Below are 6,365 nucleotides of genomic sequence, written 5' to 3'. Positions count from 1 at the left end.
GTGTGTTGAGCCAAAGTCGGATTTCAACCCCTGACCAACAGATCTCGTTCCATTTAAAGACCGCTTACATATCTACACACATTTATGGTTATATGTGCGAAGGGTTTTTTTTTTTTTTAGTAGGGGGAAGCCGAAGGGCGGAACATTAATCTGCTAAACCGAACCTACAACCAACTCTTGCCTCTCGCACGGAACCACCGGATTTAGTATTACTTCATATTAGAGAAAAGATCATTTAAGTCTCCTCTACGGTACGGACTGACTGGCTCCTAATCTGTTGTAAAAATCTTAGTTTTGTCATAATTAGAGCTGACGCTTCGCTGACAGCTTTTCATTTATCAGAGGACTGACACATATGCGCTGCCAAAGTTTCAACCGATAAACTACCGCTAAGTGTGAATTTTAGCTATGCCCTAATATTTAAAAAACTGGGGCACTGAAAAAAATATGGGCTCAGAGTCTTCTATGCACTCTGTGCACATCAGACAATACGGACTAACGTCAAGATGAATTTGGAATAGATACCTTCTAAAGCATCCATGCCCACTCAGTATTTGGGATGTGCGTGATTTTCGTTGCGGTGGCATGGAAGCAATTAATGCTGCAAAGGTGTTGCAGCAGTCCAAATAGCATCGACCAAAATAGCTACCACACAACAAGACACAATATAGCGCCACAACAACGCCGCCGTGGCAGTGTGGAGAAAACGGTTAATATAAGCAGTTATGTTGAGCATCTTCTGCTCATCCTTCTGATGGCAATTTAAAGTTTTCCACTTAAAAGCAAAGCCAACCACAGAACACACAAAAAAATATAAGCACCGAAATGCAACGACAAGAACAAAGGCGTATGCATGGATTTATTTTCGTTTAAAGCGTGTTTGAGCAAAATGGAAATTTAATGACAGAAAAGGGCGACGAGTGAATTTTTCAATAGTTGCCAGAAGTTTGTTATGAATCGCTCATGTACTACGCACTCTACCGGTGCGGGTGAATTACGAAGTTCTGAACATCATTATAAAAATTAAATGGAAATTAAAAGTTCATCAGTGTGCTAGCAGAATGCAATTTGCTTAAATGTGGTTGTAGTGATTTTTTGCAATTATCAACTTTTCGACTTTTTAAAATGGAAAGATTAAGTGGCTGTAATGGTAGCGTGCAAGCAATTATTAAATCAAACAAACTAGGAAGAGCTAGGCAGTAGCAACATGTTGCAAGAGTATAAATATGTTTCACTAAAAATTAATATGGTCAGGCGTTTCAGCTTGCCTTTGCATTCTTAAATTTAATATGCGTAACTAACTTGCAACTTTTGCAATGAATGTCAGCTACCTAATTTCACATGTCGTCATTCCAAAGCAGAGAAGTCTTATCTTTACTCTGTAATATCTCAAGATTTGGTTAGTATTCTTCAACTTCGTAATTACTTTTTGAATTTTTTACTTGTTGCCTAATAAATAAATAATACCATCCATACAAGCACTTGATTTCGAGCGTTCAGTTTGTTTAACAGCTATATGCTATAGTGGTTCGATCTAAACACTTTCTTCGAAAATGACACTATTGTCTTAAGAAATAAAGTATGTCAAATTTTGTGAAGATATCTCTTCAAATGAAAAAGCTTTCCAGAGAAACTAGATCGCGTATATACAGATAGACGGAGAGAAAGATGAACGTTTCTAAATTGACTCAGCTCGTCACGCTGATCATTTATATATAATATATACTTTATAGGGCGTCCTACGTTTCCTTCTGGGTGTTATAAACTTTGTGGCCGTTTTATTATAACCTGTTCAGGGTTTAATGAATAAAATAATGATATCTTGAAGAAGAACAATTTGGCGCCATTCACTTCTATAAGCTAACTTTTTCTAAACTTCCATTTTTGTATTTTTATCTCTCGAGCGAATAATTAGCAAACACCTACATGCAGATACATCTTAACAACACATATACGCATATACACATATTTAAGTGTTTATTTTTGTGTAATTTCTCAGCTCAAGCTCGCCTTCCATCCATAAAACGATAATAAAATCGCTTTTTAAAAACTTAGTTTCTGATTACATAAATAAAAACACCTACACAGACACGCGAATCGCCAGATGATCGAGTGATTTTTCAACTTTTCTATTAGCGCAGAAACGGAAACAATTCATCATGTGTAGATTTGTACAACAGAAAACAAAAACAAATGCAAATAATTTATAAACTGAACAGAAGACGCCTCAGTAGAATCAAGGCTTCAACAAGTGGCATAAAAAGAGCCTATATTTCTGTAAGTTATAAGCGCATTAAGCGTTTTATATATACTACTATATATATACATACCTGTGTATAAATATATGTATATATGTTTAACTGGTATATATGGTATGTAGAAAAACATCTTTACAAAGCATTTTAAAACAATGCTTTATCACCTTTGTAATTGCCATACCGATATGTGTTGCTATTAAGTGATTGATTTGTGGAAGAAGTTAAGCTCATTTAATCTTATATAATGTTATACAAAATTTTCAAGTTTTAGTTTGTTAATAAAATAATGTTTTCTCTATTTTTTCAGGTGAGTGACTCAGCGGTTCAATACTCGTATATTGGAAAGATGTGTAAGTTTAATACTAAAAACATTTCGAAAATGAAAATTATAGCCGAGATCTATATATTATAGTAGACTTTCTTAAGCGATTATGGTGAACGTTTTTAAAGTATATATGCATATGCATCTATAATAAAAAAATAGAATCCAAGAGTAATTTAAAGAGTGAATGAAAACCCTTTTCTAAGTGATCATCCTTAACAACGTACATTTTAATATCGATAATAATTATCGATGTAATATCGATAAACTTTTGTTTTACGAATGTTATAAGATTTTTAGGTTGCCAATATGTAAATGCTTACTTTTCTTCAGACCATTTTTTTAGAAAAAAATATTTTAGATCGAATAAAAGTCCATAAAAGGTCAAGTAAAACTAGTAACTTTTAATTTATCGATTGAAAATTTAATAACTTCTCGAGATAAGATTGCGTCAGCATACTCAAATAGAGATACAATTTGCTGCTCACATATTGCATATTCTCAGCAAACTCTTAGAGTTTCCCAGTTAAGCTACTACTGCAGTTACAATTTTAGACTCAACTTATCAGCGCTTACTTTTATGCGTTTTCAGTCGAACTTCAAAGAGTAATTACAGAAGTATTTCAATAGCAATGCACTGAGCTCACACCCAAGTATTTAAAAGTGTTTTCTCTCTAAACTTGTTTTGCGCATTCGTGATGCCTTCTACTTCATTCACATATTAATTTCATATGTTTTTTGTTTCTAGCATATTTATTTTACAACTAATTTTTCCCTTTCTGACCTTCAATGCCACGCCACAGCTGTAAGCAATATGAATGCATGCACGAATATTACTTGAGAAAAAATGAACTCTCTATGTGTTAGTGTATATAGAAAATATGCAAATAACTGCGTGTTTGCATTAGGCTGAAGCAAAACTTATAAAAAATTTAAAAATTTAAAAAATGATCTTTCCAAATTTTTTTTTTTAATATTTAGGGTTTCCTCTTAGTTTTCTAGACCGAAAAAACTAAAAATTAAATTTTTTTTTAATATTTAAAATTTAGTTTCAAAATTATTTTCATTTTCAAAAAACTGTGCTTTTATAATTTAAAATTTTTAGTTTCAAAACTATTTTCGCTTTCAAAAAAATTTATTTTTTAAATTAGATTTAGCATTACTTTAATATTTAATTCCCCCCTAACTTATTATTTTCATTAGTTGTATTTTAACACAATAATTTATTTGGACTCAGCCTAAGGTTGTATAATCAGAATTTTTCTAATTTATTTATTTTATTAAAAAAAAAACTTAATTTACTGAGTGCTTTAGCATTTCTTTTCAACTCAAGTCTATTCAATGCATTGAATTTCACGTTTGTTTATGAACCACCTTAATGATCATAACACACATTTGGTTTATCACGTATCTCATTTCGCACACACTTTTTATATACGTATTTGGCACAGAATCTGCTCAGGTGTCTCATTTTGCCTTCTATTTTGATTTGATTTACGTACAGTTTTTTATAGCATTGTAGCGACTACAATATTTCCCTTCAATAAATACAAATAAGCAATAATAATGAAGATAATCAAGCGGGAAGTGAGTACAAACACACAAAAAAATGAAAGGGCAGTAAGCGAATGACTACGTCGCCCTACGAAGAGCAATGCGAGACGGTTGTATATAATTTATATTACATACATAGATACATATGTGTATGTATATATATGCATGCGTGTATATGTGCGTTTGCGGGCTGCGACTGAACTATCAGTCCGCTTGCAAAAGCCAAATATGAAATTTGATGCGAATATTGACAAGTTTGCTGGGCTTCGATAGCTTTATAAGTGTAGCCAACACGCTAGCGCACACTTACATACGCTGCCACACTCACTTACACATACATGAATTTTCATAACCAACACATCTGCTAGGAATTTGCATACAGTTGTTACCACTGGTTACCGTTGATTTCGCAAAAGCTTTTCTTCGCAGAAACTTGCCACAGAGTCAGCCTCACGGACAAGTGGCTTCCAGACCAAAGACATCACAGAATTGAAAATAAAGAATAAAAGCCATACTCAAAGTGGCAATTGTATGGATTGATTGCTGCCACATCGTGTAGCAAATGACAATGGCAGTAACAACAACCGCGTATGTAATAAGAAACAGCAAACCAGCGATATTGGCGATAAAAAAACATGTCAAAAGCAGTTTTTTTCCTCACTCTTTTATTGCTTCAACTTTTTCCGTAAGATACATAACAATTTCTTGCTGGCGCATATTATTTTCATTTCATTTTGTTTTCTACTCTTCTTTAATGTGGCATACTTGCGGCAATGTTGCAATAGTTTCCATTGTTCCGACTTGTCGAGTACCGAAAGCATAGATAATGTGAAGCGATCGAGGTGAATACTCAAATCAAATGGCAGCAGCTAATAGAACAATAGCAACAACAATAAAAAACAGCAAAAAAGCTGCAGCAACAGCTAGCACCACGATTAGCAAGTGACCCTAGCCATGGTATTGGCAATTCACGTGCAACTTTTATTATATACATATGTATGTAGATATATGGACCCATATCTTCTCTACGAAATTTACTGAAAATGGGTTTCGATATTTTCTTTGTAGAATTGAATTTACTTCAGAACATAAATCTTATGAAAACTCAAAAAGTTCGCTTATTTGACCTATTTCTTAGGCTTTTAGTATAAATAACTAGATCGAAATAGTTGCTACCAAAGAGTGGCGAAGCAAGAGAACGAGAGAAAAAAGTAGAAACCAAACGTTTCTTTCTTTTGGTGGTGTTCATGATGCTGTTCTCTGGCAAGTGGAGGGTCCTACTTGTTTTTAGTCAACCTCGAAGAGATTATGGATTTATGATAAACTTTTCGGTTATAACAGTATGATCAAAGTTTAAGTTGCTGGCCGAAAAGCGACTGCTATAAGATATAAGTTTGTTTGGTACTGTTCGAATCGAAGATGGAATCTCAGTTGTTTTTTCTTATAGCGGCAGATCCACACAGATTTTTTAGGTATACTACCAAGAATTCTCGGCCGCATAGAACCCTCGTCTATTTCTGTTTTTTAGACCCGACAGAACTGCTCGAAGCCTGTTTCGGCGTAAAAGTGTAAAAATACTTTAACAAATTGGAACCTCATCATATCTAAATACTAAATATATTTGCTATTTTAGAAATCTTTAAAAATCATTCGAAAAACATGTGTTAAAATTTTCAACTTGACGAAAGATTAAGCCAGTACTTGTATATTAAAATTTTCTTAGAAATATCTATATCGTGAAAGATGCAAGCGATAAATACTTGCATGTTATTTTTCATATTTTCATACTATTATATAAGAGTTTGGTTAGCACAAAAATATAGACAATTTCATAAGTCAGTGTTGAGAATCGAATACGCTAATCATCAAAGCGCAGCCGTTAGAAACCTATTAAGTTGCTAAAAACTTACAACAAATCACTGAACTTGTACATATGTATTTATACACATATGTTATGTAACTACGTCACTTAGTCACATATGGTTTCCAGGAAGGGGAGCTATTGGTGAGTGTTGCCGACTCACTAATAGCCACAGAAAACACTGGGAATAAAGTGGGTATTGCAATAAACAAAGCCGCCAATAACAAAAAAAAAAAAAAATTAACAACAACTACAATGCAAAAGTGCGCATTTCTACATAAACAAATACGAGTAAACCCACTGAGAGACACATAAGTATATATACATTTACTTGTATGTATATATATATAAGTATTTACTGGAATACATA

Source organism: Bactrocera oleae, chromosome 2 (genome assembly GCF_042242935.1).
Source record: "Bactrocera oleae isolate idBacOlea1 chromosome 2, idBacOlea1, whole genome shotgun sequence".
In the NCBI taxonomy this organism is placed as follows: Eukaryota; Metazoa; Arthropoda; class Insecta; order Diptera; family Tephritidae; genus Bactrocera; species Bactrocera oleae.
The sequence above is the reverse complement of the archived record's forward strand: the minus strand, read 5'-3'. Positions refer to the sequence as shown.